Genomic DNA, 13,642 nt, shown 5'->3' with positions numbered 1-13,642 from the left:
CGCGTGCATAGACTTACGCAGATATAGCTACGTCGTAGTCTACGTCGAGGGTCAGCGCTGACCGTCGGTCGAGCACTGTTTCCAGCCTAACCTACAGTTTAGCGTGCCATCCGACACAGTAATTGGTGTCTAAGATATACTTAGAAAGTACATACAAAACTTAAAAAAGTTGCATTGGTACTTGCCTGACCTGGAATCGAATCGCGCACTCATACTTGAGAGGTTGGTTCCTTATGGGATGATTTATATTAGGTCGGGCCGTGTCCGGGGCGTGCCGTGTACGTGGCTCGTATGGGGCACGGATGTGAAACGTTACATACATTTTGTATTGTACATGATCCGTGGCCCGTCCGGGCCACAAACGACGCTCGTCTTTAGAATTTCGTAAAAGCCCGGACACGGCACGGCACGGCCCGGCCTAATATAAATCAACCATATTTACCCACTAGGCCTGGGGCCCGATTCTCCTAATTTTACTTAAGCGCCATTCGATTGACGTTCGACTCGATTCGACTGAGATCCAATCCCGACTCGATTACGATTGAAGCGTATGTGGCATTCCGCTATTTTTTCTTTGAAATAAACGTTTTTATCCTTTTCTGTCATTCAATAATGAATCATTTTGTCTGCAAATGATTTACGATTGCAAAATGATTGTACAGCAAACTACCGTATAGACCAAAATCATCAAAATAACAGACCAATCGCACACCAATCAAATGTGAATCGAATACGATTGGTCTTTTATTAGTAGCAGAATGCCCGATATGGTTAAAACTGCTATTACGATCATATTACGATTCGATTTCTATTCGATTTTGACATTATTAACTTAGGAGAATCGGGGCCCTGTTCATACGTGGAAGAAATCCTTTCGTAATATACTTTCGCAGTACTAGGAGTGCATAGCTTCGAGGACACTCTTCGACGCCAGAACGAGACCATCTGTGTGCGAAAAAGACGACCATATCTAGTGAGTTCATCTTTTTTTTGGTGAGCATTGAGCAAGCAAACGGGCTCGCGATTTCCTGTGAGACTGGTCGTCGCTACAAAATCGCAATACCTACACGATTCGACGGCCACAATTACAAGCTCCACAGGAGGAAGCCCAGCATCAGCATCGATCTAAAATTCGATTTCACCGTCGTCGCCAGAGTCACCTCTGCAGGTGCGAAGAGTACACTTGGCAGCAAGATAGGGTGTTCCGCGAGAGCAAGCGAGACGGAGCACATCGAAATTCGAAAGATTCGCGTTTCATCGCACGCCCGCACGCAACAATAGGACAATCGTACGGGCGCGAAAGAGACAGCAAGTGACGCCACAAAACTTCACAGCAGCAACAGGCGAGCTCGCGCAACCGCCATTTTGTTGGGAAGAATTGGATCGCCGTCGCTGATCAATACTGTAAAAGTGTTTAATATAACAGTGAATCTTGTAATACATAGGTAGTTAATAGTGTTCCTGTAAAGTTATTATTGCGTTATTAACGTAAAGTACAGGTAATATTTGTTTTAAGAATCGACAAGTTTAGCGAACAATGGAAGACCTAAAGAAAAAAGTCGCCGCACGCGGTTATGTGAAAGGTACTATGACCAGATTATTTAATTTCGTGAACATTGCCAATTTAGACGATATTTCCATTAATGACCTATGCACAAAACGTGATAGGCTCAATGTGGCTTTTAAAGAATACGAAGCCCTATGTAAAGATATCCTCGGTCTTGACTCCGCCGACGAGGAGGATATAGAGTCGGTGGAGGACAAGTATTTTAAAACTTTATCAGCCTTTGACAAACGCATCAAGCCTCTTGATTCAAACCCTTCAGGCTCTTCCACTCATGAAAAAACACATAAAACTAAATTACCACCTATATCCATAAAACCCTTTGAGGGCACATACACAGAATATGTTCCATTTATCAATTTATTTAATTCATTAATTCATAATGACAATAGCCTAGACAATATACAAAAATTCTATTATTTAAGAACATTGTTAAAGGGTGAGCCATTCGATTTAGTCAAAAACTTGCCGGTTGAAGCTCTCAGTTATGATGCAGCTTTAAATTTACTAAAAAATAGATATGAAAATAAATATAGAATAATCTCTGAGCACATTTGCAAGCTATTAGACTTAAAACAAATAGTAAAATCAACAGCAGTCTCACTCAGAGAATTTATTTCAACAGTTAGGCAGCAAATAGCTGCCATCAAATATCAAGAACCTAATGTTATATACTGGGATGCTATATTGTTGTGTATTCTCTCTCGCAAACTAGACAGTTACACTGCGAAGGCCTACCAACTTGACCGGGATATGAATGCTAAGCCGCAATTGGAGGATTTTCTCAATTACATTGAGAACCGAGCCAACGCACTGGAGAATGTCGAGCAGGGACGTCAACCCCATCCTGGTAATAGTAGCAGTAAGGTAGCAGCAGTCGCCGCTACAGGAGCAACATGCACTTACTGTAAGTCTTATGAACATAAATTGTTTAACTGTAAAAAGTTTCAGTTATTGCCTGCAAATGATAGATACACATTTGCCAAAGAAAAAAAAGTATGTATGATTTGTTTAGGTCAGCATGGTGGCAAATGCAGGTTTCACTTCCGGTGCTCAGAGTGCAAGAAGCCTCATAACACTCTGCTTCACTGCAATTTAAGTGAAACCCCACCAGCTGTCACCTTATCAAGTAATGTTGATAACAATGTACTTTTGCCTACAGCTAAAATCAAGGTAGTAGCAAGGGATGGTACTCAATACATTATCAAGGCGTTACTGGACAGCAGATCTCAAGTTTCATTTATAACCACAAAGGTTGTTCAGCTATTAGGATTAACGCCCTTGCAAAGTGATACTTGTATTATTGGAATCACTAATGAAAAGAGTAATATTAAGTACTGCATTCCTATTGAAATTCATTCATTAAATTCACCATTCAAGACAACAGTAACTTGTCATGTACTTAAAGATGTTACATGCAAATTACCGCAAAACAAATTTGATGTCTCTAGGGTCATTATACCACCCAACATTATATTGGCAGATGACCAATTTAATGTTCCTAGTGAAATCAACATGTTATTAGGGGCTGATGTATTTTTCCAGACGCTATTGCCCAACGAGCAGTGCATGACCATCAGCCTGCCCAGCCACAGCAACCAGTCATCAGCTGTGCCCCGGAGTGCTGCTCATCCACCACAACAGCCTAGTAGCACACAGCTACATGTCTTCAACACATACTTCGGGCACATTGTAGGAGGGAATCTGCCACCTAAGGTATCTCAACAAACATGTAATAAAGTAGTTTTTAAATGTGAATTAGGTCTCAATGAGACACTTGCCAAGTTTTGGACAAATGAAAAAGTTCCAGAGAGATTTGTTGAACAAACATCTGAGCAAGAACTTTGTGAAAAAATCTTTCAAAGTTCAGTTAAATTAGTTAATAGCCAGTTTGAAGTTCCTATACCTTTAAAAATACCTTTGTCAGATGTAAACGATACTCTTGGTGAGTCTTTTTACTTAGCATTAAAAAGGTTTTTAAATTTGGAAAAGAGATTGCATAGTAATCCTGATTTATTCATGCAATATCAAAATTTCATTCATGAATATCTATCTCTTGGTCATGGTCATTATGTTGATATAGAATTGTATGATTTATGTAAGCATGCAGTATATTTTTTGCCACACCATGCGGTTATTAATAACAATAGCAAAACTACAAAGCTTCGCACAGTGTTTGATGGTTCAATGAAAACAAACAAAAAAGTTTCTTTGAATGATTTACAACTTAATGGGCCAGTGGTTCAAAAGGAATTATTTGATATCATTTTATTATTTCGTTTAGGTAGATACACATTTACTACAGATATAAGGCGTATGTTTAGAAATATTAAAATAGACCCTCAATACACTTCCCTTCAAAATATTTTGTGGAGGGACAATCCGGATGAGCCAGTTAAGTGTATTAGATTAGACACAGTTACATATGGCTTGAAAAGTTCAAGTTACTTAGCAACTCATTGTATAGATGAGCTAGCAAATAAATATGAAAAGTTATACCCACTAGCTTCATCCATTATCAAAAATAATCAGTATGTTGATGATATTATATATAGTAATAATAATTTAGAAACCACTGTCAGTGCCAGAGACCAACTTCGTGATTTGCTTAAATTAGGTAGTTTTAACACTCATAAATGGTCATCAAATAATGAAAATGTGTTGAGTACTATACCATCAAACGAAAGACATTTTGATAGTATAGAATTGCAAAAAGATAATTATTATATGAAAGCCCTAGGACTTCAAATAAATGTAAAGGATGATCACTTTATAATCTCTACTCCAGAACCATTTGATACAAAAAAGGTTACAAAAAGGAGCATACTTAGTTATATAGGTAGATTCTATGACCCAATGGGATTTGTGAGCCCAATTGTGGTCACAGCAACGGCCATAATGCAAAAATTATGGTTACTGAACACAGATTGGAATGACAGTCCGCCTGCAAATGTTCAGCAAGAATGGTTTAATTTTACCAATAATTTAGCTGCAATGCAGCCTATCCTATTAGATAGGAATATTAGTGTTTCAGAAGGAGACTCGGCAGATTTAATCGGCTTTGCTGACGCTTCGAGTAAGACAGCCTACGGATGCTGTGTGTACCTGCGAGTCACAGACCAAACAGGTACAACGAAATTGCATCTACTTTGTTCGAAGTCGCGAATCAACCCTATCCAAAAGAAAGGCATGACTGTGCCAAGGCTTGAATTGAATGCTGCACTCTTGCTATCAAAATTGGTTTTGAGGACTCATGATACACTCAGAGTCAAAATTAACATCAGGCATGTTTGTTTATTCAGCGACTCGCAAATCGTTCTTGCATGGCTAAACACTGAGCTAACAAAACTTCAAGCTTACGTATCGAACAGAGTAAGTGTAATTCGTCAAAACACATCTGGATACAGTTGGCATTATGTCAATACGCATGACAATCCTGCTGATCTCATTAGCCGAGGCGTCAACCCGAATGAGCTGAGTAGCTGCGATATTTGGTGGAATGGCCCTAAGTTCCTGCAAAACAGTGAGTACAAGTTTGCTGCTTATAGCTCACCAGCTGAGTCACTCACAGAGGAGCGCTGCTTAGCTCCTTCCAGCAACTTGCTGTGCCAAAATCCCAATCCGCTTGACTATGTGTTGAAGCGCTTGCATAATTACTCTAATATAAATAAAATAGTAAGGCTATTAGCATACATATTGCGATTTTTAAACAATATTAACAAAAATAATTCTAAAATAATTACAAACTATCTGCAAAGTTCTGAGTTAGATAATGCATTAATGTTACTTATTAAATATGAACAAAGTATATATTTTAAATCTGAAATCAAAGCAATAAGCAATAATAAGAGCTTGAAGGGGAATCTAGTTGAGTTGCATCCCTTTCTTGACAATAGGGGTCTATTGCGCGTTGGTGGCAGGCTGCATTATGCTAATATAGCTTATTCACAAAAACATCCTGTCATACTACCTAAGGGCTCTTCAATTACTAGCTTGCTTATAAGGTGTGAACATGAAAGGCTACTGCACGCAGGGCCTAAGCTTTTACTCTCGCATCTCAATCAAAGGTTTTGGATTGTTAATGGCTTATTAGAAGTTAAGAAAGTAACTCACAAATGTATTGTATGTTTCAGACAAAAGGCCTTAGCAGCCAAGCAACTGATGGGCTCCTTGCCGGCTGCACGTGTAACAGCCACCAGCAGGCCATTTGAGAAAGTCGGCGTGGATTTCGCTGGGCCAATTGATGTGAAACTCTCTCGCGTAAGACGATCTTTAATAGGTAAAGGGTATATCTGTGTATTCGTATGTTTCGCGACAAAAGCAGTTCACTTAGAACTTGCATCAGATTTGACCACGGAAACCTTTCTTGCGTGCTTAAGGAGATTTATCTCCAGACGAGGTTTGCCCACCGAAATTCACTGCGACAATGCAAGTACATACTTTTAAAAGTGCAAGGAGTCAATTAGTTGAGCTCTACAAGCTGCAAGCTTCGCAGAGCCACCAAATGCAGGTTCAAAGATTTACCGCCGAGCGTGGGATACAATTTCACTTTATACCATGTTACTCGCCTACATTTGGCGGGCTCTGGGAAGCGGCAGTTAAGAGCACGAAGTTTCACTTAAAAAGAATATTACAAAAAACTGTTCTAACTTATGAACAGCTTAATACTGTATTAACTGAAATCGAAGCAGTACTTAATTCTAGGCCACTCTTACCTTTATCTTCAAACTCAGATGATTATTGTTATTTAACACCTGGTCACTTTATTATAGGTAGTGCTTTGTCAATGTATCCTGAAATAAATGTATGTAACATTCCACAAAATAGACTTAAGTTTTGGCAATTATGTAATTCTTTAAAACAATCCTTTTGGAAAGTGTGGCACCAATGTTATTTAAATTTATTACAAAACAGGCCTAAGTGGCGTGATACAGTTTGTAATGTTAAGTTAGGCAACTTAGTTATTTTAAAAGAGGACAATATTCCTCCTATGTCATGGCCAATGGCACGAATTGTTAAATTATTTCCAGGACATGATGGAAAAATTAGGGCTGTTGATGTTAGGACACCAAATGGGAAAACCCATACCCGTGCCATCAATAAAATTTGTTTACTGCCAATAGAATATGATGATAGTACTTAAGAAATTGTATTAATGTTTAATAATAAGTCATATTTGCAAAACCATTTAAGTTATAGTTTTTTACTCTTATGTAGTGTAAAACATAATTGTAAGTTATTGTATAAGTAATAAATAAATACATAGCATAAACAATAACTAGATAAATAGCATAAATAATAATGTAACCTTCACTCTAGTTTCTTTTAAGATTTATTTCAAACAAATGTTCTATGATTGTTATTTGTGTTTTCTGTGAGGCCGCAGCATGTTGGATTTTATATTTTATAAATTGCAACATTAAGTTAATTTTAATTATATTTTTGTACCGTGGCAACATCGTTCTCTCTCTTGCTCTGCGACACGGACCGAATACACGTAATTATTTGCAATCGCCGTTTTATTTCCTGAATCTCCTGCATCAGCAGCCCACCAGCCCTATCGACACACTACACCGCTGCACAATCTCCGAATCCTATCAGGTATACACTACAACTTTGACTCAGCAATTAACGAAGTCTCAACATCCCAGCATGGAAATTATTTTAACATTTTAGTGCAATTTTCTTTCCAGCTATTTGTCTGGTAAAAATAACCCCACCCAAAACAAAAATGTGAAAGGCTGCCAAGTTCGAAAATATGGGAATGCTTCGCCTATAAAAGAAGTGAGATCTGAATAAGTACCAAGTTCCATACACATACCTCAGTTAAAAATAGTTACAGGAATGCACACTTGATTTGCCGCAGTTTGGAAAGTAGATTCTGAGTAAATATCATATTAAATACCTAAAATTCTAATACAGAACGCAAACCTGTTTTTCCAGCAGTTTTCTGATAACATCCAAACTAATATTATAAATGCAAAAGTAACTCTGTCTGTCTGTCTTTTCTTCACGCCTAAACTACTGAACCGATTTGTGTGAAATTTGGTACAGACATAGTTTGAAACTTGAGAAAGAACATAGGATAGTTTTTATTACAAAAAAAATATTATTTTTATAATTAAAATTATTCCGGACATATAGCGCCATCTATTGGTCAAATCAAAAATCTGCTGGTAGTCACTATTCCACGCGAACGAAGTTGCGGGCAAAAGCTAGTTTTTTATAAATTTTCTGTACTTTTTAATGATGTTACTTGGCAAGTTTTAATAGAAAATTATATACTTGATTCATTGTGTTTAGTAGGTTTATAACAAGGTGTGTGAAAACAAACAACAGGCAACAAAAAGCAGGTTCAAAAATCAACTCCTAAAAATGTGTGCGTTCGCGCAGCGGAATGTTGTTGAATTTAAAGATTTTAATTATGCAGATAATTAGTGTAAGACGTCCTATAATTGTGTATGGTAAATAAAAATTTGTGTATGCAGCCATTGTGGAGAAATTCACCAAAAACAGATTCCGCTGGGCGAACGTTGGCGAACGTTGTCCTGGCGGAACTTTTTTTAATCCATAGACTTTAGAAGAAAAGAGATGTGTTCGAAAATTAGTGTGTATTTGTGTATAATTAATTATGTATGAATGAAATCAGTGCATGCATAAACTTCGGAGAAATTCAAGTTTCCGCTACGCGAACGTTTGGCCATTAGCTAGTTTTCATATAAAGCGCTTACATAGAGAGCTGTAGATTTTTACATACGTTGTTTTGAATTTGTTTATATTTGTTTAAAAAACAGATTCAGAAAAAGTCGTAGGGTTTAAAAGATAAAAATATAAACGTAAAATACACTTATTAGGTCTTAGTTCTTAAAGTATGCAGTTTGGGGTCTAGATTTTCACGTTTACACAAACCTTGTAAGTGTCTCCAACATGTTGCCAAGTATCAATGATGTTTCGTTAGTAATTAAAAAGTTATAGGATATTTTACCATGAACAGATCACTGTTTACAAAGCAGTCGAATATCACGACGTTCTAAAGGAATTGCATGGTAAAATGTATGCCAATAATTAGTTTAATCATTCAACTATTCACTTGCAAAATTTCATGTCATTAAATTCAGTAATTAAAGAAAGACAATTAAAATATCGAAACCCTACATAATCCGACCAAGTTCGGATTGCTACAAAAAAGCGGCCGTGCCATATGTCTAAGCAACGTTCTTAACTTGGAAGGTTAGTATATTTATTAAAATGGTACAGTTGCGTAAACAAGCGTTAGGAAAAAATAAAACAATTGCATTTCTTGAATGAAAAATATTTTTTTAATAATAATGCCACTATCTACGACATTTTAGTTAAAATACATAACGTTTATTAACGTTATTTTTAATCACGTTGTCAAGTAATTTATGTAAGTAATAATAATAAAAATATTTTTGTACACGGATATTTAAATAGAAAAGTACTTGTTAATTGAAGATTTATTTTTATCGTAGATAGTGGCATTATTATTAAAAAATATTTTTCAATCAAGAAATACAATTGTTTTATTTTTTTCTAACGCTTGTGTACGCAACTGTACCATATTAATAAATACTAACCTACCAAGTTAAGAACGTTGCTTAGACATATGGCACGGCTGCTTTTGTAGCAATCCGAACTTGGTCGGATTATGTAGGGTTTCGATATTTTAATTGTCTTTCTTTAATTACTGAATTTAATGACATGAAATTTTGCAAGTGAATAGTTGAATGATTAAACTAATTATTGGCATACATTTTACCATGCAATTCCTTTAGAACGTCGTGATATTCGACTGCTTTGTAAACAGTGATCTGTTCATGGTAAAATATCCTATAACTTTTTAATTACTAACGAAACATCATTGATACTTGGCAACATGTTGGAGACACTTACAAGGTTTGTGTAAACGTGAAAATCTAGACCCCAAACTGCATACTTTAAGAACTAAGACCTAATAAGTGTATTTTACGTTTATATTTTATCTTTTAAACCCTACGACTTTTTCTGAATCTGTTTTTTAAACAAATATAAACAAATTCAAAACAACGTATGTAAAAATCTACAGCTCTCTATGTAAGCGCTTTATATGAAAACTAGCTAATGGCCAAACGTTCGCGTAGCGGAAACTTGAATTTCTCCGAAGTTTATGCATGCACTGATTTCATTCATACATAATTAATTATACACAAATACACACTAATTTTCGAACACATCTCTTTTCTTCTAAAGTCTATGGATTAAAAAAAGTTCCGCCAGGACAACGTTCGCCAACGTTCGCCCAGCGGAATCTGTTTTTGGTGAATTTCTCCACAATGGCTGCATACACAAATTTTTATTTACCATACACAATTATAGGACGTCTTACACTAATTATCTGCATAATTAAAATCTTTAAATTCAACAACATTCCGCTGCGCGAACGCACACCCTAAAAATATATTCTTTGTATGTATGCACCATAAATATTTTAACTGTTACTTAAAATGTTTGCTTGCTTTATTAACAAACCTGCTAAAAATGAAGATATTTAATAATTTAAATAATGTACTGCCCTTAAGGGTACCTAGGTGCATATTTATAATTGTATGTAAATTAAATACTCATTAAATAAAATCATTGTATCACGTCGCTGTAATCCATTCTGCGTGTTTGGTGGTAATGTATGAATCATTATGAGTAATAAAAAAATGTTTGAAAAGGTTTTTGTTTATGTCATTTATCTACCACGTTGTTGCGGTGAACAGCCTCTTGTGAAGCGAATAACTGGTATCCATATTTCTGACAAGATTGAGAATTGAGCTCTTAGAGAATTGATATCAGTCGAATAGAAAAATTCAAAATATTAGTTAGTCGGTAGTTTAAACAACTGCAATTATAACAATATGCAACCGTTTAATTAAAATTATCATCCTCCGAGCCATTTTTCCAACTATGTTGGAGTCGGCTTCCAGTCTAACCGAATGCAGCTGAGTACTAGTGTTTTATAAGGAGCGACTGCCAATCTGAAATGCTCAACTCATTTACCCGGGAAACCTAATACCCCTTGGTTAGACTGGTGTCAGACTTACTTGTCTACGTAGTCTACGTCGAGGGTCAGCGCTGACCGTCGGTCGAGCACTGTTTCCAGCCTAACCTACAGTTTAGCGTGCCATCCGACACCGTAATTGGTGTCTAAGATATACTTAGAAAGTACATACAAAACTTAAAAAAGTTGCATTGGTACTTGCCTGACCTGGAATCGAATCGCGCACTCATACTTGAGAGGTTGGTTCCTTATGGGATGATTTATATTAGGTCGGGCCGTGTCCGGGGCGTGCCGTGTACGTGGCTCGTATGGGGCACGGATGTGAAACGTTACATACATTTTGTATTGTACATGATCCGTGGCCCGTCCGGGCCACAAACGACGCTCGTCTTTAGAATTTCGTAAAAGCCCGGACACGGCACGGCCAGTGCCGTAACTAGGGCGGTGCCAGCGGTGCCCAGGCACAGGGCGCAGACCCTGGAGGGGCGCAGAAATGACCAGACCAGTATCTAGTTTTGTTTCATGCATGGTAGTTAGTAGGTACATTTTGTTTTATTGCGAAAAATTTTCGCGCTCGCTTCGCTCGCGGTTTTTTTACACTTACGTTTTTTTCACATATAGCTACTTTCAATTTAATGTCCCAATACTCAAAAAAATTCACGCTCCCTTCGCTCGCGGCTTCTTCACTTCACAGTCGCCTTTTATTATATATGTTAAGGACTTTTAGTGATCCAAATATCAAAAAAGCTTTTTCCGGCTTGCTCCACTTTATAGTTGTTTTTAGTTTTCAACATTTTTTTGTCTACCCTAGCAAAAAGGTAGCGGCGTTTTTAAGTCCTTTTATTAATTAGAAAGTAACTTCTAGTTTCTATTTATGGTACCTACTACTTTAAGTCCCAAAATTTTAATTCATAGGCGCCAACACCAACAAAGAGTTATCTACGTTTGGGCAACATTTTAAGTCATTTTTGTTTTGAGTTCTAAAATATAACAAAAAATTTCGCGCTCGCTTCGCTCGCGCAATCAGAACCTGTGTTCCCGTATTTTTGCATTCACCTACCAGCCAGAACTTATGTATGATTGGGCTACATTTTAGGTAATTTTTGCTTAGACTTGTGAACTATGGAAAAAAATTCGCGCTCGCTTCGCTCGCGCAATCGGTAACTACATATATTCTGTCTCTGTTTTTCGTATGGGTTTGAATTGCAGTTGGGGGCGCCGTTAGAATCGGGCCCCTGGTTAGAGCATTTTTCAAGGGCGCAGTTTTGAAAGCTCGCACCGGGCGCATAAAAGGCTAGTTACGGCACTGGGCACGGCACGGCCCGGCCTAATATAAATCAACCATATTTACCCACTAGGCCTGTTCATACGTGGAAGAAATCCTTTCGCAGTACTAGGAGTGCATAGCTTCGAGGACACTCTTCGACGCCAGAACGAGACCATCTGTGTGCGAAAAATACGACCATATCTAGTGAGTTCATCTAACACCTGAAGCTCCTCCCACTCGGTCAAGGACACACCCCTCACGCACACAGCCGCAATACTACACAATCGCTTGATCGTGTGCGCAACTTCTGTCCGCCGCTGCGTTCCTGGTATCATAGAAACTATTAATCGTCAAATTCAAGAAGATGTCGGTGCAGCGCTCGCCGCCGTCCACGCAACTTAATAAATTGCAATCTCCGAATCCTATCAGGTATACACTACAACTTTGACTCAGCAATTAACGAAGTCTCAACATCCCAGCATGGAAATTATTTTAACATTTTAGTGCAATTTTCTTTCCAGCTATTTGTCTGGTAAAAATAATCCCACCCAAAACAAAAATGTGAAAGGCTGCCAAGTTCGAAAATATGGGAATGCTTCGCCTATAAAAGAAGTGAGATCTGAATAAGTACCAAGTTCCATACACATACCTCAGTTAAAAATAGTTACAGGAATGCACACTTGATTTGCCGCAGTTTGGAAAGTAGATTCTGAGTAAATATCATATTAAATACCTAAAATTCTAATACTTACAGAACGCAAACCTGTTTTTCCAGCAGTTTTCTGATAACATTTTTTATAAATTTTCTGTACTTTTTAATGATGTTACTTGGCAAGTTTTAATAGAAAATTATATACTTGATTCATTGTGTTTAGTAGGTTTATAACAAGGTGTGTGAAAACAAACAACAGGCAACAAAAAGCAGGTTCAAAAATCAACTCCTAAAAATATATTCTTTGTATGTATGTGTTATGGACCAAGTGATAAATTGGGCACTATACATAATGCCCGGTCAATATGAAAAATGCCCAATATGAGAGTGCAATTTGATAATAAATATTCAAATAATCAAATTGACCGGGCACTATACATATTGACTGTGACCTTTTGGGCAAAGTAATACAAACATATTTAAGTTCAATTTTTTTATTGTTATTGCCATTTAATCTATACTAATATTATAAAGCTGAAGAGTTTGTTTGTTTGAACGCGCTTATCTCAGGAATTACTGGTCCGATTTGAAAATTTCTTTCAGTGTTAGATAGCCCATTTATCGAGGAAGGCTATATAGGCTACTTTTTATCCCGGTACGGGAAGTGGTTCCCACGGGATGCGGGTGAAACCGCTGGCAGGAGCTAGTTTAAAATAAAGTAAATATTAAACCAAATAATTAGCCTCATGATTTGGATTAATTATGAAGGACTTCTGCCTTAAAAATCCACTAGTTTTTGTATTTCAAAGTTAAGGAAAGTCATATTAAAAATATAACATAAAATATAATTAAATTTAAAACAAAAATTTCACTCTCTCAGCGAAATCTCTGTCTCTGGAACATCATCAGGTGACATCAATCTTTCCTTGCAGATAGTTAATTGGTTTCTTGAATATAGTTGATTTAAAACACCTTGTTTTGTTCCCACTTTATAAAGGTTAAAGGTTAAACTTTAGCAAGCATATTTCTTCCATCGCTACGAGCGCGATCAACTTCGGGAACTCGGACCCTTACAGTGTCATCAATTGCAGCCATGGGATATTTAGCGCTTGA

General features: G+C 37.0%; 1 long non-coding RNA gene across 1 annotated transcript; it reads left to right on the top strand.

Annotated features, from left to right (window-relative positions):
- The first annotated feature begins 972 nt into the window (after positions 1-972).
- On the top strand, positions 973-9,901 carry LOC135118007 (uncharacterized). Its single transcript, XR_010277299.1, has 4 exons — positions 973-1,583; positions 2,280-2,471; positions 3,110-3,280; positions 4,591-9,901. It is a non-coding gene; the product is annotated as an uncharacterized LOC135118007 (long non-coding RNA).
- Positions 9,902-13,642: the final 3,741 nt, after the last annotated feature.

The sequence above is a fragment of the Helicoverpa armigera genome, chromosome 17 (genome assembly GCF_030705265.1).
Source record: "Helicoverpa armigera isolate CAAS_96S chromosome 17, ASM3070526v1, whole genome shotgun sequence".
NCBI classification, from domain to species: domain Eukaryota; kingdom Metazoa; phylum Arthropoda; class Insecta; order Lepidoptera; family Noctuidae; genus Helicoverpa; species Helicoverpa armigera.
The sequence above is the reverse complement of the archived record's forward strand: the minus strand, read 5'-3'. Positions and strand labels throughout refer to the sequence as shown.